We start from the raw sequence: 26,532 nt of genomic DNA on the forward strand, positions 1-26,532 counted from the left end.
TGCCCTGATGGGCTTTTCCTTGTCAACTCAGGAGCATAAGCGGCTGCATGAGCATCATCAAAGACTCATTGCCGCTCTGGCCAGAAACCACAAGGATCCCACTGTACGGATGGACAAACTGAGGCCCAGTGAAGGTAAAGGACTTGGCGAAATTCACCCAGTGCGACGTGGTGGAACCAGACCTAGAACCAGCTTTCTGGACTTCTGGACGAGGACGTTGGTGAGGTCGCGGTTTCCGGATTTTGTTTAAGCTAGAATCTTACCCGGGCAGAAACTAACTACTGAAGCAGATTTTCCAGTTGAGGGGGGCGGGCCCCAGCCCGGACGCTGGGGCCTCCCCACCACCCCGAAGATGGCTTGAAAACCAACATCACACCCACCTCTACCCCTACTCTAGAGTTTTCTCTGAGGACCTAGGAGACCAAATCAGGCGGTTCATCTGCGGTCACGTTACTAAGTGGGGCTTGTTCATTCTCAAAGATTTTTCAGAAGCAGGTTCTAGGAAACCTTCTGAACACAAGAGAGTGGGCCTCAAGGATGAGGAAACGGAGACGGGCACTCTTGGTGACGGGAGAGGGGGAGAGCGTGAGAAGTAGCAGGACCGGAAAGCGGAGATGGTCAGAATCACACTGAGGGTGCAGAAAAGGCTGGGGGAGGTTAGCCCTTGGCAATGCACCTGCTTGGATGTGGGATGAGGGTGCTGGGGGCCTGGGCTGGTGTCAGCCCGGTGCTGGACCCCACTTCCGCCACCTGTCCTGCCCTCCTTCCCACCGCGAAGTCAAGGATCGTACTTTCTGAATCACAAAGACACCTCCACGGTCAAAATGGTCTATAGGTACAGTCTGCACACGAAATGTAAGACATGCTTTATGACAGGGCGCAGAATGCATTTCTCAGGCCGCACGCGTTGGTGACTTGGGGCATTTAAACGTAGCGAGAAGGGGAAGCCCTTGGTTAAGCGGAACTTTCCAGTGATTCGATGAGCGTCCGGTTCCCTGAACACTGCCCCACCGCGCGGGATTAGAAAGGATCCCCTTCAAAATATCCTGTATGTCTGGAGGGCCTACTGTGCTCTGTAGGAGGCACCAGGAGAGTTACGACACTAACCAGGTCACAGGTCTCCCACCCTTGGCTGCCGGGGGACAACCATTTCAACGCAGTTTAAGACAGAGAAAGCAAGCAATTAACAGCACAGGCTCTGGAGTCACAGAGAGCTGGGCTCAAGTTCCAGCCACTCACCAGCTGTGCGATCTCGGGGGGAGTGCCTCAACCTCTCTGAGCCTCGGCTTCTTCATCTGAAAAACAGGAAAGAAAAGTACTCAGACTTACCGCAGGGAGAAGGCGGGAAGATCTCTCCAGACTGTGCCAGCAACAAGCTAAGCTCACACACCCAGAGTAAATAGGGAGTGCTATTCTGATGGCAGAGCCCTGTCAGGCCCACTGGTGGTGAAAGAGAAGAGTCACCAGCAGAGCGCGGGGTCAGAGCCGGGAGCACTGAGTGGGGAGGCTCTGTGCTCCAAAATGTAAACGAACGCTGTGCACTGCGCGGTCTCTGAGGCCGCTTCCTGCCCTAGATCGGAGACCAGGGGCCGGGGTGTGCCTAATTTGGACATGTCCTGTGCACCCGGCAGGGTCAGCTACTCCACACAACCTGTGCAACCTCACGGTTGCACGCGCAGTCCCCGAGGCAGCTCCGGCCTCCCGTCGGACCTGGGAGGAAACTGAGGCTCAGACACGCGGAGTGGCTTGGTGGGGCCACAGGAGCGGGGAGGGGCGGCGCGGGATTGGAAGCTATTGTTCCCCCATGACGGGAAGAGAGAGGCCCGTGCAGGTGGCACCTGCAACCGGGCTGGCGGCAAGTCCCGGCTCACGTGGGGGGCGGGGGGAGGAGGGTCTGACTCTGGAATGTTCTAACTGGCAGGAATCAGACAGCTGGGCATTTTGTAAAGGGAGAGGTTACTTGAATCTGAGACTCAGGAAGTATTATTGTTGTTCTGGCTTTTTTCCTAAGTGCTGGGGGGGGGAGGCTCCCAAAACAGTAATAAGGACAGAAGAAAATCCCGCCCCAGCTCTCCCCATGGTATTAATAATAAGCCCTCAGCTTGCAGTAGCTTCAGCCGCTCACTGTCGCGGCTCTCGTCACCTGTGAGGCATGCAAAATGCTTTCCCTCTGGGAATGGGGATGAAGAGAACTTTCTATAGCATTCCAATTTTAGTACGTGTGCCTGCCAAGGCAAGCAAGAAAAGAACTTTCGGAATAGTCAAGACCACCTGGGCTTGTTTCTCTCCCTCTCACCTGAACGCACCTGCGCCCGTGGATCTGAGCTCACTGACCTCTGCAGGTCAACAGTGGATGACCCAGAGGCCCATGGATGTTAATATTACAGAGCGGCCGCTCCGGCCAGCGGGAGTCAGTGTCCAGGATGGGCTGTCCTGCCTCTGTCTGACTCTCCATGGAAACAACATGAAAGGAAAATTTTTAGAAAGTACACAATAGTTTAATTCGAAGTAATTACTTTCTAGAATAAGCAGCGTGTGTTGTTTGCACCCTTTTTCCTGCCACAGGTCGGGGAGCACTGGGCGGGGGACATAGTCTTGCATAACTAACACTGGATGAGCTTCAAGGCCATCAGGGCAGCGGCTAGATGTGTATCTTTCAGTGAGTCACTTTTCCACCATGCCTCAGTTTCCTGATCTGTAAAGTGGGGAGAATGACAGTGTCTAGCTCCCGGCTTGCTTAAAAGATTAAGAAGGCCAACATATATGAAGTGTTTAAACTATGCCTGGCATACAGTAAGTCCTCTCTATGGGAAAAGCTGCCATCATCATAATCACCATCACCACCACCACCAACATCACCATCGCCATCATCACCACCATCAATATCATCTCCATCATCATCATCATATCTTCAACATCATCTTCACCATCACCATCATCATATCTTCATCACCATCATATCAACAGCAGTGGCATCACCATTATATCTTTATCATTATCATATCATTACCATCATCATATCACCATTACCATCACCATCACCATCACCATCATTACCACCATCACCTCCATCACCATCACCATCACCATCTCCATCAACATCATCATCACCATCACCATCTCCATCAACATCACCATCTCCAACAACATCATCATCATCAACAACATCACCATCAACATCATCATCACCATCACCATCTCCATCACCATCATCATCAACATCAACATCATCATCACCATCACCATCTCCATCAACATCACCATCTCCAACAACATCATCATCATCAACATCATCACTATCAACATCATCATCACCATCACCATCTCTATCAACATCATCATCAACATCAACATCAGCATCATCATCAACATCAACATCACCATCAACATCATCATCACCATCACCATCTCCATCACCATCAACATCACCATCATCACCACCACCATCTCCATCAACATCATCACCACTATCACCTCCATCAACATCACCATCACCATCTCCATCAACATATCATCAACATCAACGTCATCATCACCATCACTGTCACCATCTCCATCAACATCACTATCTCCATCAACATCATCATCAACATCAACAACATCACTATCAACATCATCATCACCATCACCATCTCCATCACCATCAACATCACCATCATCACCACCCCCATCTCCATCAACATCATCACCACTATCACCTCCATCAACATCACCATCACCATCTCCATCAACATCATCATCAACATCAACATCATCGCCATCAACATCATCATCACCATCACCATCACCATCACCATCACCATCTCCATCAACATCAACATCACCATCTCCATCAACATCATCATCACCATCATCACCACCATCACCTCCATCAACATCATCACCACTATCACCTCCATCAACATCATCATCACCATCTCCATCAACAACATCATCACCATCTCCATCAACATCATCACCATCAGCATCAGCATCGCCAACACTATCACCATCATCATCACCACTGCTCTCATCTCCATCACCATTCACCGTCACCATCTACTCTGGGCCAGATGCGACACATCTTATGGGAAGTGTCATTGATCCCGTTTCCCAGATGAGGAAATTGAGCCTGCGAGGGTCAACACACACAGACTTATTTGTTGTGCCAATAATTAATTAGCAGTGAGCTGGGAGGAGGCACATGGCACCATCTGCCCCAACACTGCTGAGCTGAGCTGAGCCACATCAAGCAGAGGACTTGGAAAGGCAGGCTGTCCCCATGTCCTTTGATCATTTTCTCCTTAGCTGGTGGATCCCTCTGTTAAACACACAGCCTCAGACACATGCCTCCCTAAGCAAGGCCACATATGTATTAGGAATAAGAGACAAACACGGAGTTTGGAGTGTTGCCACTGAATCCCAAGAGGAGACTCTGAGCCTGGTGGTTCTATGAATGGCTACTCAAGACAAATACCCAAACTCATAAACGAGACCCAGAAACTTCCCTGGACACAAAGCCGTGCGAGTGAGTTCTCTTGATGCCCATCCACATCCAGCCCTGTTGTGCAGGGTCATTATGGTGCTTTCCTGGTGGGGGACAGTATCTGTGGCAGGGGGCTTGGAGAATTACTGCCACTTGGGGGTTTACAACAGCATCTTTGTAAAAAGAATCTCTCGGAGTCAATTCCGGTTCTGAACATTGCCCAATTACCTTAGTGTAGGCACCAAAGGCCACAAGAAAATGAAAATCTACTGAGATTTTGCTGGAGAGAACTTGGGCCATTTTCTTATTTTTTGTTTGTTTGTTTAAATTCCAGTAGAGTTAGCACACAGCGTTATGTTGGTTCCAGGCATACAATACAGCGATTCAACAGTCCCATATATTACCCAGCGTGGTATTATCTACAGTAGCTAAGTTATGGAGGCAGCCTTAGTGTCCATCAACAGACGAACGGGTAAAGAAGACATGGTGTATCTATGCAATGGAATACTATTCGGCCATAAAAAAGGAGTGAAGTCTTGCCATTTGCAAAACATCCGTCTTGATGTGGTAGATCCCGGTTGGCATAAGACAAGGACGTGCCTCAAGCCACAGCAGGTAAGCAACACCCAGGGCTCCCCCAAACCTGGGGGGCTCCCATTAACTGCTTCCTGCTTCACCACAGGATGACAAAAAATGTCTTCTCTGAGCACCTAGTTTGTGCCAGGGAATTGGGACAGGTGACAAGGACATAAAGAAGAATGGAATGAGGAGTCACCACGGCAGAGAAATGCCCCATCAGTACAGTTTGGGCCAAGTGACAACCAAGCATGAATAGCAACCCGGCTCCTATTCAGCGCTTCCTTGTGAAGCCCTACCCGCCCCCTCACCCCCCGCCCCTGCCAACGGGGCTGTTATTTGGAGACAAGGCCTATAGGGAGGTAATTAAGGGGAGATGCGGTCATACGATTGGGGCCCTAGTCCCACAGACCAGCATCCTTGTAAGAAAAAGAAGAGACTAGGGGTGCCTGGGTGGCTCTGTCGGTTAAGCGTCCGACTTCGGCTCGGGTCGCGATCTCGCGGTCCGTGAGTTTGAGCCCCGCGTCGGGCTCTGTGCTGACCGCTCGGAGCCTGGAGCCCGTTTCGGATTCTGTGTCTCCCTCTCTCTCTGACCCTCCCCCGTTCATGCTCTGTCTCTCCCTGTCTCAAAAATAAATAAACGTTAAACAATTTAAAAAAAAAAAAAAAAAGAAAGAAAGACAAAGAAGAGACCCTGAAATGCACTCACAGGGCACGCGTAAAGAAAGACCAGCAAGGACACAGCAGAAAGATGGCCGTCTACAAGCTGGGAAGAGAAGTCTCACGAGACACCACTTTTGACGGCAACTCGATCTCGGACTTCTAGCCCAAGTGAGAAAGGGAAGATGAGTTTTCGTGGTTTACGACACCCAGCCGTAGGACTCTGTTATGGCAGCCCCAGGAGACTCACGCAGGCCCATTTTACAGATGAGGAAGCTGGGGCATGAGGAGGAGAAGTACCTTCCGGAAGGCCACCCAGCTACTAAATGGTAGAGCCAGGGGTCAGACCTATGCGTCTGGCTGCAGAGCCCAGCAGTTTACGGCCAACCGTGTTACACAAATACGTATTTCCTGCCTCCTCGGTCCCTACTTTCACTGTGAGAAGACTATACCTCCCCCCCGCTTTGATGTTCGGTTTCGTCAGCTCTCTTGCTTTGGCCACTGGGATGTCAACAGATAGGAAGTGTGCCATCTCTTGGCAGAAGGCTTAAGTGTGATTATGCGGGGGCACCTGGGTGGCGCAGTCGGTTGAGCGTCCGACTCTTGGTTTCAGCTCAGGTCACGGTCCCGGGGTCATGGGACCAAACCCCATGTTGGGCTCTGCACTGAGCATAAAGAATGCTTGATATTCTCTCTCCTTCTGCCCCTCTTCCCCACTTGTACTCTATCTCTCTCTAATAATAATAATAAATTTGATTATCTGTTTTTTTTTTCAGTTCTAGCATGAGTGTGGCACACCCTAGATAATGACTACCTTTGGCCCAGGCCTTAGAGAAAACTGAAGGAACATTGTTGAGCCACAGCCGGCCTGCAACGGACCCACAGTCTACTTGTAATGTGAACAAGAAATAAACATTTGTTGAAAGGAGATTTAGGGATTGCTTGTTATGCAGCAAAGCTGACACATGTAGGGCTCGGTGTGCAATTATTCTATCTGCAACCAACCAACATCCAATGTGTAAGAATGGAGTAGGAGCTCAGGAGATCTGACTTCCAGCACAGGCTCTGCCATTCGCCAGCTCTTTGGCATTCACTTCCCTGCGCCTCGGTTTCCTCAGTGGCAAAACGGGGATAATAATAGTACCGACATCCTGAGGTTGACGCAAAGAGTCTGCGAGAGAGGATATCAAGTCCTCAGCGTAGTGCCTGACCTAGGAAGGGCTCACTATGGTGGTCAAGGAGGATGCGTGTGATGTGTGAAAGCTAAAGAAACACGGCTGGGTTCAGATCAAGTGCTCCTTTTTCAGCGCATCCTTATGGCCAGCGCCCCCTTGGCCAGCCAATGTGGAGGTCTACGTTCTACCAGAGGACGCCCAGGGCCCGGTCCTCCTCAGGGAGGCAGCAGGAGGTTGGATAAGGAAGGAGCAGGGAGGCCCTTGGGTCTTGTGAAGGGGAAGCTGGGCTCTCTCCCAGGCCCAGAGTTGTTGGGGAAGCATGGGTTGGAAAGAAGGGTAGAAAGGTACCTTGAAGGGCTGGCTCCTTTTCTCTCACTCACAGATGAGAAACTAAGGCCCAGAAAGGGGAGTGTCTTCCCCAAGGTCATACAGCTGGTTTGCATCAGAACTTGGACCAGAACCTTGGTCTCCCGAGAGCAGTTCAGGCATCGTTCCACCGCCTCCTGCTCATTTAGGAAGAAATGAGACTCATTCCTCATGCCGGCTTGGAAGGCAAATGTCAAGTGTCTCTATCCTCGTGGGTGGATTTACCAAAACTCAACACTGATTCAACAAGCTTTCCTTTGAGTCACTTCAAAACACCCCCTTCTCTTTCTGGGAAAGTCAATCCTGTTCACAGATCCCGGATCCTGGAACAGGTGGTGAGGCCGTCAGCTGTGAATACATGGCAGGCCATACAACAGGAGTCGGTGGTTGCTAGAGTTGTTCTTTTGAGGGTGCCTGTTCATTGGTCTGTGTTCCCCCAAGCCTCGCAACAGGCAACAGACAACTGCCTGTCAAGAGCATGGGACCGGGTGCTCTATGTTAGAGAAGACACAGACTGTGCTGGGCAGGGAGGGCTTCAGGGAGGAGGCAGCCCTGGCCCCGGATCTAGAGAGATGGGAAGAATGTGACAAGGCACAAGAGGAAAGGAATTCCAGAGTCCTGTAGGGTCAAGTTTGGAAAGGGAGCAAGGAGAACTAACGTTTCACGTTTTTGCTTTTGTTTTTGTTTTTGTTTTGCGGGGGGCAGGGGGAGGGGAGGGCGGGAGGGCAGAGCTGACAATGAGTAAGAGTAGAAGAGGCCGTAATTGGAATTTTCAGGGAGGACAACTCAAGTGAGCTTCAGTTGATTCGTCTGAAAAATGGGGAAACTGAGGCCAACGGCATAGGCTCCTGGAGGGTAGCAAATGATGGAACACACGTGGAGTATCTCAGCGTAGTCACACAGGTGGTTTAGAGCTGCACCCCCAACACAGCAGCTCCTGTTGAGAGACAGTCCCTCATGGTCTCTTGTGCATCTATGTCTCTTAGAAGCAGAATTACCGGCAGCTTCTGTTCTGGGCTAGCTTTTCAAGGATGTATAGGGAATGGAAGGTAGGGGGAGGGTGTCCGTCTGGAGCAGTATCATAATGTTCCCCCCCCCCCAGGGGAAAAGTCGGGGAGGTTTGCTTGCAGCCCGTTCTAAAAGATCATGGTTCCTCATCCGCGAAGCAAAGCCAGGGGAAATGAGGCCAACATGAAGCTCAGGCTATGGGTTGTGCTGTGAGTAACAAAGTCCTTTGTCTCTGATCCAGGAAACTCATGTCTTCTGCCGGCATCTGGCATCCAGCTAAGGTCTTAGCTAGCAAGCAGAGTAACGCCTCCGGATCTCCTCAGTTCTTTACAGCCGCTGGCCACACGTGGCTACTTCTCCTTAAAACTAAATGAAATGTAAAATTTAGCTCCTCAGTTGTATTAGCCAAATATCCAGGACGCAACGGCCCCATGTGGTGGGTGGCTACTAGACTGGACAGTACAGATCTGGACCATTTCCATCGCCGGGAAAGTTCTCTTGGCGGGCCCTGGTCTAGTAGATAAGAGCACAGGGTTTGGGGTTCAATCCCTGATTCTACTACTTACTGGCCAGGAGCATTTGAGCAAGTTACTTCACCTCCTTGGGCCCCTCTTCCTCATCTGTAAGGCCAGAGACACAGGGCTGAGTTCACGGATTCTCGCAAGGATTTCACAAGATAACCCGTACAAAGTATACCCAGCCCGGGCCTACGGTGAGGGCTCCCTAACCAAGAGCTAACGTTTTCAGGTAGTGAGCGAATGCCAGTTGCCCCCCTTCACACCACAGTTGAGGGTGGTGGCAGGCAACATGAGGGAGGCGACGGAATAGGTGGGAAGGTGGCAAAACCCAGAGGGGCCTGGGAAGCCAGGCCCAGAGGCCTTGCCTTACGCCAGAGGCGAGTGGGAGCCTTAGAAGATTGTAGACAGAGGGATGCCTCTTCTCCCCCAGCCCAAGCTCACGGAGGCAGCGCAGAGAGAAGAGAGATCACAGGCTCTGGCCCAGAAGAGGGAGGTGACATTCTGCACCGCTGGCTGCAAGGCCTCGGGCCAGATGTTTTACCTCAAGAGCCAGGGCTTAGGCCGTGCAGACACCGGCATTATAAGACCCACGTCGCAGGGTTATCGAGAGAGTTAAGTGAGATGAGCCGTGCAAAGCTCCCGGTTTCTGGCACACAGTAGGGACACGAGGAAAAGAAAATCTTCTTCTCTGGGCTGGCCTAGAGGACAAGCAGGAAACCTGAGTGGCACCGAGGGGCAGGAGCTGGTAACCAAGAGATGCTGGGCTTTCCTTAGGTTGCAGATTACTCCCAGTGACCTCCGGAGTCCCTTCAGCTGGAAAGGCAGGTTTCAGGTTTTCATTTCTCAGCCAGGGTCGGGCTACTTGGACGGCTCTGTGTCCCCATAGAGCAGATGGTATTGGCACCAGCCTGAATGGCCATTCCCCCCTCAGCTGCTGTGACCGTTGGCTCCGGGGGATCAGCCCAGTTGGACGGGAGCTGCCCTCCCTGGGAGGCGACCACACCCTGGTCCCCTTCCCCCCGGGCAGCCCCCGGACAATGACGGAGGTGCCCAGGGTTACAGGATGCTGGCATCCTTTGGCTCAGTGTGGAACCCACCCTATTGTGGGCGCATTTTGTGCTCAGGGGTCCCATGGAGTCAGCTAAGGGTTGACTACGGCTGGAGGCACAGCCCTGCTCAGCTTCTCTCCCCCACCCTGCTCTGTCCTGTCCCCCTCACCGCCCCCCCTTCTCCTGGAGCACCTCCTTGGTAATCCACACACAGCCGAACGCCTGCCTCAGGCTCTGCTGGGAGGGAACGGAGATCCCTAAATAAAGCTGGCCTGAGCCACAACCGTCAGTAAGAGGAAGCTGCACGAGTGAAATGTTTTCAAGTTCAGAGAACTCTGCAAGAGCGAGGGATCTCTTCGGCAACCGCCTGGTCCAAACCCTTGGCTTCATAATGAGCAACCAGATGCCCTCGGTCATTTAGCGAAGACTCATCGGGGCCCAGAATGTGCCAGGCTCTGTTTTGGATGCTGGGGACTCAAGGGCGAACAGGGCAGCACCCCCCCCCCCTCTTCTTGAAGCTTCCGGATCACATCAAACAGCAGACCACAGCGAACACCACCGGGGCCCCCAGGCCAACGCCACCTTTCACGCCGGATTATTTCGACAAGTGCCAGCTCCACTTCCCACGCGGCTTCTCTGGGCTTTCATGTGAAGGCGCCCATCAGACACGAGGCCGATAAATATTTCATTGTCCTTCCATCTCATCCCACATCAAATGAAACGCGGCTGCGGGAGGCGTGGGGGAAGATCTGCTCAACTCGGAGACGAGTCGAGGCAAGAGGGTGGGTTTTCGAAGGGGCTCGCTGCTCTCTGAAGCGGGTTCTGCCGCTTGCCTGCCAGCCAGCCTGAAACCAGTACTGAAAGCCTCTGGGGCCTCAGTCTCTTCGTCCGGAAAATGGGCACGCCAGTAGCCATGACACAGAGGAATGAAGGCGGCTCGCAGACTCGGCACGCTGGGCACGGGTATCTGGTCTCATCACTACCGACCGTGTGTGTGCTTGGGCTTGGGGGGCGGGGTTCTCCTATGCCCAAGGAGGGGGGGGCGGGATGGAGTAGGAGTCTGAGGAGGCCAGCCCCCAGTTCCTTCTTCCGAAGTCCTCACACTGTGCAATTCTCCGTAACAACCACTGACTTTTCCACTAGGAATCTAAGTGATCGGTCACAGCGGACAGAGGGCAGAGGAGCGAAACCCTCGCCACTCTCCCTCTTTGAGTCTCCAGCGTTCTTACCCAGTGCCCGAATTAAATCCCTTCGATGCCCTTGCACATTTTGGCAGTAAATACTCATCTCAGGGGTTTTGAAAAGAGCAGCAAACACCTTCTGAAAATTCTCATCAAGCCGAGGCCCGCGAAGGATGGAGAGGCAAGGTTATCCGGGTGTGGGGCTTTCATTAGCGGTGTAGGGGGAGGGAGACGTGCAGGGAACCTCTAAGTCCCTGGGGAAACAGTGAACAAGAATATAATGGAAACACAGAAGGGCGACTGTGAACACCTACTAGGTACCTAGCAGGTAACGTTTACCAATTACTCACATGTGCACAGTTTCAAACGCTTTATGTGGATTAAGCCATTTCATCTTCCAAACAACCTAGTATTAGGGGCCTCGTGTCACTTCCTCTTTGGGCAAGCACAGAGAGGTGAAGTCACTCGTCCAAGGTCACATGGCCAGTAGATGGCAATGTCAGTACCTGAATCCAGAATGCCAGGCTCCAGGGCTGACGCTGATGGTGACACAGGACTTAAAAGTCGTCTCCCTTCCCCTGGGCTACAGACCACAGACCTTGTTACACGTAATCACGCCCATTTTTTTTTTTTTAGCTTTGAAAAAAATGTTTATTTATTTTGAGAGAGAGGGAGACAGAGCATGAGTAGGGGAGGGGCAGAGAGAGAGAGAGAGAGAGAGAGAGAATCCCAAACAGGCTCTGGACCATCAGCACAGAGCCCGAGGCAGAGCTCGGTCTCACGAACCGTGAGATCATGACCCGAGCCGAAATCAAGAGACTGACGCTTAACCGACTGAGCCACCGGGGCGCCCCGATCACTTGCATCCTTAAGGAGCATCCGTCAAGGTGCAGACAGGTAAAGGGTCTCCCTGTGAGCGCACTTGGAGACTCAAACCCAAGCGTCCTGTCCTCAGGGTGCCCTGAGGCCACCCAAGCCAAGGGTGGGCAGGGGAGGGAAGCTGGGAGGGAAGGAGGAGAAAAGCCACTGGACCCCGCAAATCCGGACAAGCAAATGCATCTCTCCACCGGCCCTTTGCAGAACCTGCTGGGGCTTTTGAGTTTTTAATTAAAAATTTTGACAGGCAAGCTGTCTCCTGCAGGCAGCGCTGGGTAGAAGAATCCCTACAAGAAAAGATCCGAAGACAAGTCTAGAGCAGTCTCCTCTGGCGTGGCGTAAAACCCACGTGTGATTCTTTACCGTCAGGCTGACAACTCAGTCCGTAGGAGGGTCGAGATCGGGGGGGGGGGGGGGGGGAGGAGAGGGAGCAAAGGGGACTCGTCGCGTCCGGGGAAGTTGGGGACCCTCGCTTGGGGTCCCATGGGGGCTACCCAGGACTAACTGGCTGAATGGACAGGAGTGTCCCCTGAGAACACACTTGAAAATCAAGGTCGGTGGTGAGAACAAAGGTCAGAGAGGAGGGCACAGGGCACACAGGGCACAGGAAACCCCTGGAGAGCCATCCTCCACTCTGGCCCACCCTGCTCGCGTCTCCATGCCTCTGGCCTTGACCCCGCCCTGTGCCTCGTCTATAGCGGGGGCCTCTCTCACTTCCCCCGGGGACTTGGGATGTCCAACGTGCAGATTCGGGCCAGGACGTCCAGGATGCCTTGTCTTGAACCAACTGCCAGAATGAATCACTCATGGGGCATTTTGCTCTTAACCACTTGTGAGTACTTTTTTCTTCTTCTAGTTTCCCCCCTTCACTTAACCTTGAAGTGGGCAAGTTCTCTGTCCCGCATAAAATTCCGTATTTACACAAAGGAAAAGATGGAGCATATTAGAAATGGAAACTTCCGTAAGGCAGCAGTTGGTGAACTACAGCCTGGCCCTCCATTCGTGTAAATAAAGTTTTATCGGAACACAGCCGTGCACGTTTATTTCCATATTGCGAGGGATGGCTTTTGTGTTACAATGACAGCTAAGGAGCAGTGACCGAACGGCTACGGCTCTCAAAGCCTAGAGTATTTACTGCCTGGCCCTTGAAAGAAAAAGCTGTCTATGGGATTAAATGCCCTGAACAACAGAGAAAAAATAAAGGCAAACCAGAAACATATTTGTGGCACCTGGCTGATCGTAATATATAAAGAGCTCTTACAAACTAAGAACACACACGCAGACACACGCACGCCTGGTTTTTAAAGTGGGGGAAGGATGAGAAAGGCAAAACAGCTCAGGAGAAATGCAAGTGACCCGTCAGCTACAAAGAGTAGCGAGCTCTAGTGCACGAACAATCAGAGTGATACAAATGACAGATGCCATTTCTTACGGCATTGGAATCTCAGGACTCAAGAACAAAGAACACGCCTGACCAAGCCCTAGTTCATTCTTCGTGTGACCCCCTCCTGCTCCCGGGCAACAGGGAATGTGTGTGTTTCGTTGTGGTTTCGGGGGTCACCGACTAGCTCAGGGCGCCCCCCCAGAGCCACATCCGCCGGCCCTCTATTGTGACCCCCGCAGGGCGCACAGGGCGGACGCGTGCTGTGGCAGAGAAGCGAATGGCCAGGGGTCAAGAAAGGAGGGACCACCTGTGGCTGCCCTTCTTCCTTCTAACAGCTGCCCAGTCTCCTTCTGGGGGGTCCCTGCCTCCCCCCCCCCCTCTGCCAGCTCCGTGGGACCGGAACCACACTGCCTTCTCACCGCAGAAGTGGAGGGATCCCGGGAGGCTCCTCAGACTCCTGGATTCTCAGGCAGTGAGACTCTGTCCTGCGGCAGGGACCTCTGGGCAAATGAATGAGGCTGGAAGGAATGGCGGGGGGCGGGGGGCCGTGTGGTCCTGCGATCTCAGGGCACAGGTGGACACACAGGGTCCAGACATGACACGGGTCTGTCTTGCTAAGACCCTCAAGGTCCGCCGGGTTCCTGGCCTTGCCAGTTCGGGGCTGTGGGCCTTGTCTTCAGTCCAAGCCCCACTCACACTTCACAGACCAGAGGATCCACCCCGCTTCCTTGATGTCTTTGGGGTGATCCTTCTCCCCAGCCCTACTGTGTTTTCTCCAGTTTCTGGACCTCTCTGTTCTCCTGCCCAGGCCTCAGTAGAAAGCTGTGCCTCAGAGGGTGGTGAGGAGCTCACCTTCCCGTGAGATGCCAGCCGGCTGGATCCTCCCTCCAGAGACCTCCCCTTGTTCCTGACAGTCCGTGGGTCACCTCTCTCTGCTTTGCCTTACACGTTCTCCCCTGATCTCTCTGTTCCAGTCCTGCCAACTCCATATCTGCTCTTGAAGTCCCCAAGTTCATTCCTGCCTCAGGGCCTTTGCACCTGCCGGATGCTCTGACTCCTCCCTAGCATTCCCACCCCAGCTCAAAAGGAATTTGAGGCCGAAAATAATTTACGTTTCTCTAGCCTTTTCCTTGGCAATCTGGACCCATCGGCTGGACTACACTCGCACGATAAATCGCTCTGGGACGTCAGCAGGGCAACAATTATTAAAATGGCCAGCCAGTGTCACAGTCGGGACGCGGTGAGCTAGAACGGGCTCATTACTCTCATAACTGCAAGCCCAGGTTCATTCTCCTAGGCCATGGGGCTGGCCACAGAGGAGAATAGACATCTCCCACTCCGTCCGAAACTTCACCTCTGAGGATGCCAGTTCAGGGAAAGGACATGTCCTTTGATCAGACTCCAGGCACTTGGTTGGAGAGACGCTTCAGGAGAGGCCAGAGACGTTCTCTGCACTCTCGGGGTTGAGTCTATTAGCTCAGCAAGCCTACAAACTACCCACAAACTGCCCTCCGCTCTGGTCATCAGTGGTACCTTACCGTTACTGCTCATTGGTGGGCCAGCACTGACCACTGACTGGCCCTGCTCAGAACGTGCCCCATGCCAAGCTCCGGGCCAAGTTTTTTTGCCAATACCGTTCCAGGATCGTCTCTGGCCGCACAGTGGCTGGACAGGTCCCTGCAGGCTCAGAAGGCCCAGGCCTACTCCAGACTCTGCCATCACAAAGCTGGGTGACTTAGAGAAAGTCCCTTTGCTTCTCTGGGCTTCAGTGCCTGCCCGGGGGAAAGGGTGGTGGGCAACATGCCAGCACTAAGCCTCAAAGGACCGTGCTTTACGTCCCTTGGGGTCACCACTCGAGGGGACCTTTGTCAAGTTCCCGAATTCTGAGCCTCAGTTTCCTAATCTGTCAAATCTTGTGTTAAATCACAGGGCATGGAAAGGGCTGCCTCCTGGCATGTTTTGTCTGTGCCTTACAGCAATCGACAAGACGTTGAATGAGCTGTCACTTATTTTTTAAGTTTACTCACTTACTGTGGGGACGGGAAGGAGCAGGGAGACAGGGAGAGAGAGAATCCCAAGCAGGCTCTGCACAGCCAGCACAGAGCCCGACACGGGGCTCAAGCCCACATCCCATACCGGGAGATCACGACCTGAGCTGAAGTCGATTCGGACGCTCGACAAACTCAGCCACTAGGGGTGCCCCTGAATTAGGTGTAACTTTAAAACAAAATTTTTTTAATGTTTATTTTTGAGAGAGAGAGAGAGAGAGAGAGACAGAGTGCAAGCAGGGGAGGAGCAGAGACAGAGGGAGATACAGAATCCGAAGCAGGCTCCAGGCTCCGAGCTGTCGGCACAGAGCCCGACGCGGGGCTCGAACGCACAAACCGCGAGATCATGACCCGAGCCGAAGCCGGACACTCAACCGACTGAGCCACCCAGGAACCCCTCGCTATAACTTTTAAAAATCAGAAAACCGTCCATAAAAATCTGGACCTCTGGCTTCCTCGGCAAGAGGACAAAAGATCCAGGATGCTGGCACTCCCGTTTCCCCGGGGCTAAGCAGTGGCCATCTCCTTTGGTCAGAACCTGGTCGGTGTGCCAGTTTGCCACAGACCCCACTACTCCCTACCGCTTACCCGGGCCTCTTTATCCATCGGTATTATCCACGTGGCCCCTGTGGACCTGGGAGACCGTGCCCCCAGGACCGGAGGTTCCAAAGGCCTCCTCGGCTCTTGCTTTCCATGACTTTCTTAATATTCACACGCAACCAGATGCCGCCCTGCCAGCCCCCAGGGAAGGGAGTAGAGGACTGCCAGCTTGAGGCTGGGTCCTCCGGGGCTGCCTCTCACGGCCCTGTGAAGGGAGAGGCCCTTGCCTTTGCCAGGATTCCAGTCCCCCGGTCAGTGGAAAGATGATAGCCCTTGAAATGCACCGGGCAGCCTTCAGGCCACGCAGAGCTCCTGCCACGGCCTCTATAATTACCTGCGGCGTGTAATAAAGCCCCATTGAGAAACCTTAGGAAGGAAGGCTTTTTCCCGGGTAATTTTCTGATCATAGAATTTCAGGGTTGGAAGGGACTTTAAAATGGCATCGAGACCAACCCATCATTACTGTCTTGCTGTTTGCCCAGCACTGTCGGGAGCTAAAAATATAAGATGCAGTGACAGCAGCCCCACCCTGGAGTCCTCTCAAGCTGTGGAGGCCAGTCGCGTCAACAGGTAATGACAATGCACCATCGCCAGGACTCTGATACCCAACAGCTACCAGGGACTCGGCTGTATGAGGTGCTAAACTGCGTGCAAATAATATCTCCGACTTCTCAAAAAAAAAAAAAACAAAAACAAAACTCTCCCGGGAGGTGCTGTTTTTAATACTTGGTTTGCAAGGGAGGACTCCGAGGCTCAGAGAGGCTAAGGCCCTCGGTGCAGGTTGCACAGCCTGTATAATGTTAGCACAGACCTTGATCCCAGCGGTGTGAGAGCCCCGGACTGGATTTGTAAACATGATCTCATCCTGCTTTTCTGGAAGCGTGAGGAGCAGAGAGAGGGGAGGCCGGAGACCAGAGCCTGCGGAAGGGTCAAGTGTCTATCTTTACTGTGAAGGACAAACAGAAGAGAGAGTGATCCTGGGGGCTGGGGGGTGGTGAGGGGCCGGGTCGAGGGCAAGGCAGGGACGGAAGTCAGGGTCCTCGCTAGCGATCCAAGAAATGCAAACGCAGACAGGACGAGGCAGCACTTGATGCCTCTGAGCCTGGCAGAAAATTAGCAGGCGCTGTGATGCCGAGCATCTCTGGTGCGTGCAGACACAGAGCCTCATGCCCAGCGAATGGGAAGGTGGGCGGGTCGGCCATTCTAGGGACCATCCACAGTCCTGGGGCAAGTCTCACACAAGCATGCTCTCGACCCCAGTCATTGATCTCCAGGGTGGGATTAGAGAGCTAACCAAAGTATGGAGGAAACCATTAAGCACATTCCAGAATGTTCTCGCATGTGTCACAGGGAGAAAACTTCCGGTTCATAGAAAAAACAAAAATGAGGAAAAAGTTTTTGTGATAACGTCAAGGTGTCAGGAGTCAGGAAACACACGGGACGATGACAGAAACAGCTCGTCGGGCGACCTGGGGCGTGTCCGGGATTGGAGGCCGGGCACATATTTAAGATTCCAAGAAGTGCGGGCGCCTGGGTGGCTCAGTCGGTTCAGCACCCAACTTCTGTCCAGGTTATGATCTCATGGTTCAGGAGTTTGAGCCCCGCGTCGGGCTCCGTGCTGATGGCTTGGAGCCCGGAGCCTGCTTCAGATTCTCTCTCTCTCAAAAATAAATACACATTGAAAAAAAAGAATCCAGCAAATGAATGTGGTCAAGTATTGTTGCTTCGGGACCTCTGAGAAGGTCTTTATAATCTCCCCCACTCACCATTGACTCATTCAGTACCTGGGTACTGAGCACCTGCTGTATGCCACGTAATGTAACGTTCCCTGCAGTGGGACCACAGCAGGGAAGGCTTGTGCACGAAGCAGCTTAGATCCCAGGTGCTCCAGGGAATCAGCAAAGAAGGGAAGGCATTCTGGGTCAGAAGTGCAGAGGCCAGTGGCGAAGACGGAAGACAGGGGCCCCGCAAGGAGCACGCACCATGGGGATGGGTGTGCTGAGCACGTTGTATGCTGAGCTCCGTCTTGCTGGGGGCAAACCTATTCCAGCATCACAGAACCTTCTGTGCACGGACACTTCTGCCTTCCAAGTGCTGCTAGTCATTCGAGCTTTAAGGAACTTAACCTGGATCATCACAGCTCCTAGAGCCTCTTCAAGAAAAGGTGTTGAGGGGCGCCTGGGTGGCGCAGTCGGTTAAGCGTCCGACTTCAGCCAGGTCACGATCTCACGGTCCGTGAGTTCGAGCCCCGCGTCAGGCTCTGGGCTGATGGCTCAGAGCCTGGAGCCTGTTTCCGATTCTGTGTCTCCCTCTCTCTCTGCCCCTCCCCCGTTCATGCTCTGTCTCTCTCTGTCCCAAAAATAAATTTTAAAAAAAAAAAAAAGAAAAGGTGTTGAGCCTGGCCCACCCGGTACCTTCCCCAGCAGTAGGGAGCGCATGGGTTCTGAACCCCTTTCCGGGGCAACGCGAGCCCCCTGCAGAGGCGGCTGTGTTCCCGTTAGCTCTGCCAGACATCAGCCTTCTGTCTGTGACAAAAGGCCATTCGTGTGGGGCATCAGAGGCCCCAAAAGCGTTCTTGTTTCAACTCTGTAATTCCCCTCCAGGAAATGGCTTGATGTGTACAAGTTTGTGCCCAAGAGGCTTATCCCCATGTTATTTTTTTTTTTAAATGTTAATGCTTATTCATTTTTGAGAGACAGAGAGAGACAGAGCATGAGTGGCGAAGGGGCAGAGAAAGGGAGACACAGAATCCGAAGCAGGCTCCAGGCTCCGAGCTGTCGGCACAGAGCCCGACGCGGGGCTCGAACTCACGAACCGTGAGATCGTGACCTGAGCCGAAGTCGGGTGCTTAACGGACTGAGCCACCCAGGCGCCCCACCAGGTTATTTTTAATAGCAAAATGCCAGAGAGTGCCAACGTGCTCCACATTAAAGAAACTATTAAGGGCAACCTCATATGTTCAAATACCCATTATATGACGGAAAAGTCTGCATCATTAATAACGTTCAAGAAGAATTCAAAATAACACAGGAAAACATCTGCCATGCTGTTAAATCGGACCAAAAAACAAACAAAAGAAACGATATCAGAATCAGAATTATAGTCTCAACAATACAGGAGCCAAAAATACAGGGAAAGGAAATACAATGTTAACGTAGGTACTTTCTGGAAAGAGGGCTCCATGAGTTATCTGCCCCCTTCCCTACCCTCGGGGCTATTACACTTTTCCCTATTTTCAGGATTTTCTTCCGTGGTCATGGCTACTTTCATAAGAGTACCAGAAACAAAACAAAACAAAATAAAACAAACCCTAAAAAATAATGGCACCTTTAAGACCTTCTCTAGCAGCCCAATGCTGGGCCTGGAGTCTCCCCAGAACCTTGACCTAGAGCTCTCCCAAGGGCTCGATTTAACAAGAAAGCCTCCCAGGGATTTGGGATTTCATTTCCAGAGGCTTAGGCCCAAAGCAAAGAAGGAAAAATAGGAAGCAATAAAGAACGCCGGCAAGGGATGGAAGGTAATGGGCGTGTGACAATGCAGACCCAGCAAAATTTTTTTAAATTAAAAAAGAATAAAAATAACACAAACGGCTCCCAGGATTGAGGGCACGGGGAGACTGTCCCCGACTCCCACGCTCCCCAGGGCTCTGTTCAGCCTCACACAGCCCAGCTGAAAAGCCTGTGGGTTGGTGGCACTAATCACTCAGTGCTCGTTGCTGAGGCATGCAGACAGGTCCCTCCCGGAGTCTGAAAGCTCTGACACAGGCTCACTGTGGCTGCATCTCCTTGTACCCTCCCTGCGGGAATGTATCACATCACGTACGGTATGTCATAGCCGAAGGTCTGGCTCAGAGAGGTCGTCCCACTTGCATGAGGCCACACAGCTGGTCGGGGGACAGAGCAGGAAATGGGACTCGCGCCTTCCGACCTGAAGCGCTCTACCCCACAGCACAGCTGACCCCGGATCCAAGCACCGGCATCCACAAGCCTGGGTTCGAGTCCTCGCCAGGAAGGCATTCAATGGCCACGCGCCTTGCTAGGCGGCCCCTGCTGGGAAACCAGGCTTCGTGTGCGAACCGGAGGTCCCCGGGTTCCAGCGTGGACACTGCTGGGAAATGGGCGTTACAGCAAAGAGACCGAGAGACCAGGAGGACGCCACTCAGGAGACCTGGCTCTGCTTCGAGATTTAGCAGAATGTTTCCACGCTGCCTTCTGGCCAAATAGAACCGGTTTCTGGCCAACTGTGCTCAGTGCCCGTCTGATTCCAAACAGATGGGTCTGTGCTGTGCCCCCCCTGCTCCATGGTCTCCCCCCCCTCCCGTCTTCCCCCCTTCTCCCCCCCACTCTGGGGCCTTCTGCTTCCGGCCAGACTAAAGGGGGGCTGCAACAGAGGGGGAGGATGGTGGGGCACAGCCCTTCCTGGGGGACCCTTGGCTCCTCCTAACACCACAGAGGAGGAGCCTGGAATCTAGACCTGCGTTAGCCAAAAGACTAACAGAGCCCGTCCCCCAGGCACGCCTCTGTCATAGCACGCGTCGGGTCACAACAACCCATACCGGTGCAAGACTGTTTCTCCCCACACACCAAGAGGCAGCAAGGCCTGGTGGGTGAGCGCGTGGAGTCAGGGCCAAGTCGCCGGAATCTGAATCTGGCTCTGACAAATCTTTGCCGGGACCCCTGGGCAAGGATCTCAGCATCTCTGTGCCCTTTCCCTCCTCTAAAGCAGGGATGGTGATGCTGAAACTGACACCTGCCTCCAAGCCGCATCTGGAGGGGCCAAGAGTTCACGCAGAGCACTTAGAAGAGACGGGCCATCGGCAAAGATCCTCGCGGCCAGACCCCTTCCCTGCTCCGTGTCAAATGCACAGTCTACTCTCGTGGGATTCCCGGGACCTCCCGAAGGCCTGCAGTGGGGCCAGCGCTGTCCCCAGGTAAGGCATCGCTGACCACTCAAAAAAATACCGCTCTTGAATGAGAGTTGAACACGTTTTGCTCATCCCAATTTTTCAGATGCAAATCTGTAGCACAGAGAGCTTAAGAACTTGTCCAAGGTCGCCCAGCCTGGAAGTGGCACAGCCGGGACGCAAACCCCGGGCCTGGGCTCCTGAGCTGACAGCTCTGTCCAGCCCTGGAGTCTCCTGGACACCAGACACCCCCACCCGTGCTGTTCACTCTGCCATCATTCATTCCCCAGCCAGCACCCAGGGTCCGGGTTCCTGTAGATTGTTCTAGAAGACAGAGTTGATGAAGACGTTAAGCCTCCCCACATCCAGAGCCAGCAAATCCCTGTGGAGGTCTCATTAAAGGGTCTGTCTAAGCATATAGTTGGCTTCAACCAGCTAATGTCTTCCTTTCCATTTTATTTACTTTTAATTTTTTTAACATTGATTTATTACTCAGACACAGAGAGAGACACAGCATGAGCAGGGGAGGGGCAGAGAGAGGGGGAGACACAGAATCGGAAGCGGGCTGCAGGCTCCGAGCTGTCAGCACAGAACCCGACGCGGGGCTCGAACGCACGAACCGCGAGATCACGGCCTGAGCCGGGGTCGGACTCTCAGCCGACTGAGCCACCCGGGCGCCCCTAATGTCTTCCTTTTTACCCAGACATCCGTCTCCAGAGAAAAAGGCATCCACCGAGGGGCCAGGAGCCTAATCGCTGTGGGTTCCTGATATATAATTCCGCGTCAGGGAGAAACGGAGAGAATACTGGGACTTCCGGGCACAGAGAAACCACTGTAAAAGCCTGCGATGACAGGGCAGGAACGAAAAAGGGAGCTGCCATGGCCCCCGGGGTGGAAACAGCCCGGCGTGGTTTCCTGGACTTGCAGCACTGCCCGGGATGAGGTCAGAGGTCAGAGGTCAGAGTGGTCACTCACAGGCGGTCGTGGGCTGAAGTTTGGCAGCTGAATGCCGTGGGCAGGCTGTGCTGCAGTTCCCCGGTGCAGACGGGCTGAAGGAGCTTCGGGAATAAGTGAGGAAGCGGAGACAGGAGGCCACATCTCCCGGGAACGGAGGCGCGGTGACGGGGTCGGGGCGGGGGCGGGGGGGGGGGGAACACTCGGACACATCACCACGCTCAGTTCTCAGAGCACCTCGGCCAACGTGGGCCATGCAGCCCCCAGTGCCAGATGAGAAAACACAAGGTCAGAGAGGCCAGCCGACTTGCCCAAGCCCCCCTGAGTACTGATTCTTGAACCCAGATCCGGCTGATCCCAGGCCCGGGACACGCATCTTGGCCAACTCAGGTGTGTGTTTGCACTGTCAGCCCCGGGAGAAGGGGCGGCTTCTTAGCCAAGGATGCGGTGAGAGGTTGTTTTACTCTAGGGGGAGGGAGGCACCTTGGCTCTGTTGACTTGCAGGTCAAAAGCCAAAGAAGGGGTTCGGACTTGTGGATAAAACACCGGATTAGAAATCGGATCACCCAGCTTTCAGTCTTGCCTCTACTACAAATGCTGTGTGATCGTGGGCAGATCGCTTCAGTTCTCTGTGCGGTGGTGTCAGCAGCGGGAGCGGCAGCTTGTTTGATCCACGTGGTTCCCTCTGCCCCTGGATTATGGGAGCTCGGGCGAGTTGCTTCTCCGTGACTCGGTCTGCCCCGAATAAAATGAGGATGATACTACCCAGGGCATAGGCTGGTATGACGATTAAATGAGATAGTGTGGGGGGGGGGGCCCACGGGGCTCTGCCTCAGTGTACGTGGGGACTCAAGGCCCACGCAGAGCCCGGGACAATCGCGGTGCGGGAAGGAAACAGCTCGCCCGCTGGTGGGGCTCACAGCTCGGTGCCGCCTTTCCAGGGACTAACAGCACATAGGAAGCTCTACCTGCCCGAACCCCCATCTCAGCTCTGCGGATAGGTCAATCCAGGGGGGCCCTGGTCCAAGGCTGGACAGATCTGTGGGTTTGTCCACTGCCTTCCAGAAGAGAGGCATTCCCAGATGTCAGGGTCTAGAGGGCTGAGTAGAATCCTCCTAGGGCGACCTCCAGAGGACTGTGTCCATCCCCACCCGGAGCTCAATAAAATCATTCCGGAAATAGTGCCCCTAGAGGAGGAGATTTAGTTGAGCGCCCGGGGCGGGGGAGGGGGGGCGGTTTAGACGCCTGGAGGGAAGGCGCGGGTCTAGCCCAGAGGACTAGACTCAGTACCTGTGACACAGTCATCCCCTGGCTCACCGACCCACTCGCGTATCCCAGCTGCCTGCCCTGTGCCGGGCACCGTGCTGGCCACTGAGGGTGCAAAGCTCCGTTCAACCCAACCTGCATTCCCAAAGAGCCCAGATCCAGCAGTGGCGGGGGGGGGGGGGGACACAAAAATCAGCATACGGTGCATCATACAGGCTAATCCAGCTGTTTCCCTCTTCAGCCTAGATGGAGTCAAGACCGAGGGTCAGTAAACCACAATCCCCGGGTCAAGCCTGGCTTCTGTTTTTGTAAACGAAGTCTTCCTGGAACACAACGATACCCCCCTTCACCTTACGCATTGCCTGCGGCTGCTTTTGCTCCACGACGGCAGACTCTGAACAGTCACACCAGAGACCATCTGGCCCACAAAGCCGAAAATATTTACTATCTGGCCCTTTAAAGATCAAATCTGCTGCCCCTGCAAGTGTGGGGCCGCATGAATCCTTCTGGGACGTTAGCCCCTCAGCCACCATGGTAAGAGGACAGTGTGCCACTGGGAACAGAGGGGCAGGGGCCAGCACTAAAGCAGATGGGGCATCAGCGAGTTTTCCACGGATGGCAGGAGCTGGGCAGACACACTTGCTGGGTGAAGAAATGGCGGGGGGCGGTGGGGGGGGGCTCTTGGCAGAGGAACGGCTCACGTGAGGACACATGGACCCTGCAGGTGCTGAGCTGGACGTACGTACGGGGCAGGTGGAGGGGGCAACAGGTGTTCGGGAACCAGGCACCAAAGCCTCTGGGGCAGGCCCTGAGCAGCCAGTCCCCATCCTGACGGACCAGAGCAGGCAGTGAAGCACTTCCCGGCTCTCCAGCCGCAGGGCAGGAAACGCACACGGAGTGCAGGCCACCCTTTCAGACGTGGACCCCGTCCTGCCCCATAGAATTTAGCATCTCGCAGGGGAATCCGACAGGCAAATGCCAGGCAACACGGGCTGAGCGCCCGGGAGGGGCCCGGGGAGAACGTGAGCGGGGTTCTGGAGCAGCTCCATTTGAAGACAGGATGAGAAGGGTCCCAGGGGACCCTAGCGGGTCCGATGTTAGGGGGTCGGTGGTGGTGCTCCTCAACAGAGGCAGGAGGTCATGAAATTCAGGACCACTTGGCCGGCAAACAACCGAAGGACCCAGCTGATGGGAAGACCAACGGGCAGGCAGATTAACTTGCGTCTGAAGTTGGGGGACAGGAGGCTAGAGGCCCGCGTGGGATGTCATGGGCGCCCAGAGGAGGGGTCCGGGCCCCGAGATGGGTACAGGAGTGGTTTCCCAGAGGAGGCAAGGTTGTGATTTGAATAGCTTAGGGAATTAGCCATAGGAGGTCACTGCGGTCCATTGAGAAGCACGGTGTCACAGTTGGAGATGTTGGTCACCCAAAGGCCAGGGAGGCCACTATGACGGGCCTTCCCGCTTCCTCCCTGACCATCTGCCAGCCCCTCACTCGCTCTGCAGGGGCTCCCCAGGGTGTCTGCCACTCAGATTCCCCAGGTATGCTTCTGCCCCCTTAGGGTTTGATGATGGCTGTCCCCCATGGGGACACATGGTGTCCCATGGTGTCCCATGGTGCCACATGGACAAGGCTCTCCCCTCCTCCAAGCCTCTGGAGCGTGGCCAGCCCCAGCCACCCTCTACCGGCAGCGTTCTGATGACTCCCTCTGAGCACTTCTCACCCTCCTGCGAACATGAGACTCCATTTCCCAACTTTGGAGTTTTATCAGAAGTCCCCTCCGCCACAAGGGATTGCTTGTTGACGGGGGCATTCCCAGCTCTCTGAAGCCCACCTGGCACGGGGAAGCATTCGGGTGGATACTTGTTAATTGAATTAATGAATGAGCCAGAGTGGGGAGCAGCAATCTGCACAGAAGCAGGTGGAAAAGGCTTCAGGGCGAAACCTCCCTGATGCCTTCACACAGGTGCGATGCAATGGGGACATAATCCAAGCCAACATTTTATCTTTTCATTTTTTTGAACCTACGCGCGTATTTCCAAAGGCTAACGGGATGCATATGCCTTTGTAAGGCTCACACCGTGAACTTCCAGAGAAAAGTATTTTGGGACAAGGCTCCCAGCATGCGAGGCACCCCCGACTGAGCACGGTGCTATCCATCAGGTACAGGCGGGGGCTTCAGGAAATCCCTGGGCCGGGAACTTCAGTCGCTTGCTTTGATTTCTGTCCTGCCCAGTGGCCAGATGTTTTCAATTGGGCGGCCAAATGAAGACGGTTGCGTCACCAGCAAACAGACGAAGAGAAAAGGAGGCGTAAAGTCAGAAGTCACCAAGCCCTCGCTCTGGTTTCCAGGCAAGCAAAGCAGAGGGGAGCAGCAGTCTGCCGGCCTCAGGGCTGCACAGCTGACCTCTCATCTGGGTCCTGCACTTATGGTTCTGCTCCGTGGGGCGCTCCCTGTGCCCAACCATGGCTGTGCCCAAAGGGTCCCTCACCCCGGTAAGGGTACCGGAATACCGCCTTAAGAAATGGCTGTGTTTAAAATTCCGATTCTTAGAAATGATGTGAAATGGGCGACTTTGGGGGCGCTTGGGTGGCTTGGTCAGTTATGTGTCGGACTTCGGCTCAGGTCACGATCTCACACTTTGTGAGTTCGAGCCCCGTATCACGCTCTGTGCTGACAGCTCAGGGCCTGGAACCTGCGTCGGATTCTGTGTCTTCCTCTCTCTCTGCCCCTCCCCCACTTGGGCTCTGTCTCTCTCTCAAAAATAAATCAACACTAAAGAAAAATTTGAAGTGTGTGACTTTTGTTGTAGTATCTTTAAAAATACTTTATTGGCTTCAGTATGTATATGATACGTGTTATATATAGTATACACACAAATGTATGCATGTTCATGTACAGAATATACATATATACACACATATAGCATGTATATGTATATGTGCACCAAGTTATATAGCACATGAAGCATTTAATATGTGCCTGGCACTGCTTAATTTCCATATCAATCCTATGAAATGGGTCCTATTGTCCTATTTTATAGAGGATGGAAGTGAGGCACAGAAAAGTCAAGGATCTTGTCTAAGGTCACTCAGCTGGTTCCAAGTGGACCTGGGATGTGAGAGCCCCCCTCCCATGGCAGCCTGCTTGAAAAGCTATACTCTTAACCTCTGCACCCACACTTCTCATATTATGTTCCCGGGACCGCTGGGGGTCACCGAGGCCCTTCCAGGGAGTTCATGATGCCAAACCATTTTCATAATAATATTAAGATGTCATTTCCTTTCCCTCTCTCACAAAGGTACAGGGGAGTTTCCCAGAGGTGAGTGACAGGGATTTTACCACAGATCAAATGCAGAAGCAGAGAGGAGAACCCAGCTGCTTTCGTTTAAGACACTGAAGAGAATTTGTAAAACCATAACAGTCTTCTCACTACTTTTCTGTTTTGGAAAGTAGTTGTTTTTCATATTTGTGTTACCATGCGATTAATTTATTATTGTTATT

General features: G+C 53.5%; 1 protein-coding gene across 2 annotated transcripts in view; it reads right to left on the bottom strand.

Moving 5' to 3' along the window:
- Positions 1-26,532, bottom strand: part of ST3GAL1 (ST3 beta-galactoside alpha-2,3-sialyltransferase 1) — a 95,711-nt gene that overhangs the window by 40,347 nt on the left and 28,832 nt on the right. The window contains exons 1-2 of one of the 2 annotated variants that reach the window (XM_043601832.1): positions 1,391-1,514; positions 1,240-1,295 (exon numbers count right to left, since the gene is read on the bottom strand). The gene's annotated coding sequence lies outside the window, so the exon portion shown is untranslated. Of the gene's footprint in view, positions 1-1,239; positions 1,296-1,390; positions 1,515-26,532 lie in introns of those variants that run through there. The other variant, XM_043601830.1, reaches the window with a different exon arrangement.

The sequence above is a fragment of the Prionailurus bengalensis genome, chromosome F2, assembly GCF_016509475.1.
Source record: "Prionailurus bengalensis isolate Pbe53 chromosome F2, Fcat_Pben_1.1_paternal_pri, whole genome shotgun sequence".
Taxonomy (NCBI): domain Eukaryota; kingdom Metazoa; phylum Chordata; class Mammalia; order Carnivora; family Felidae; genus Prionailurus; species Prionailurus bengalensis.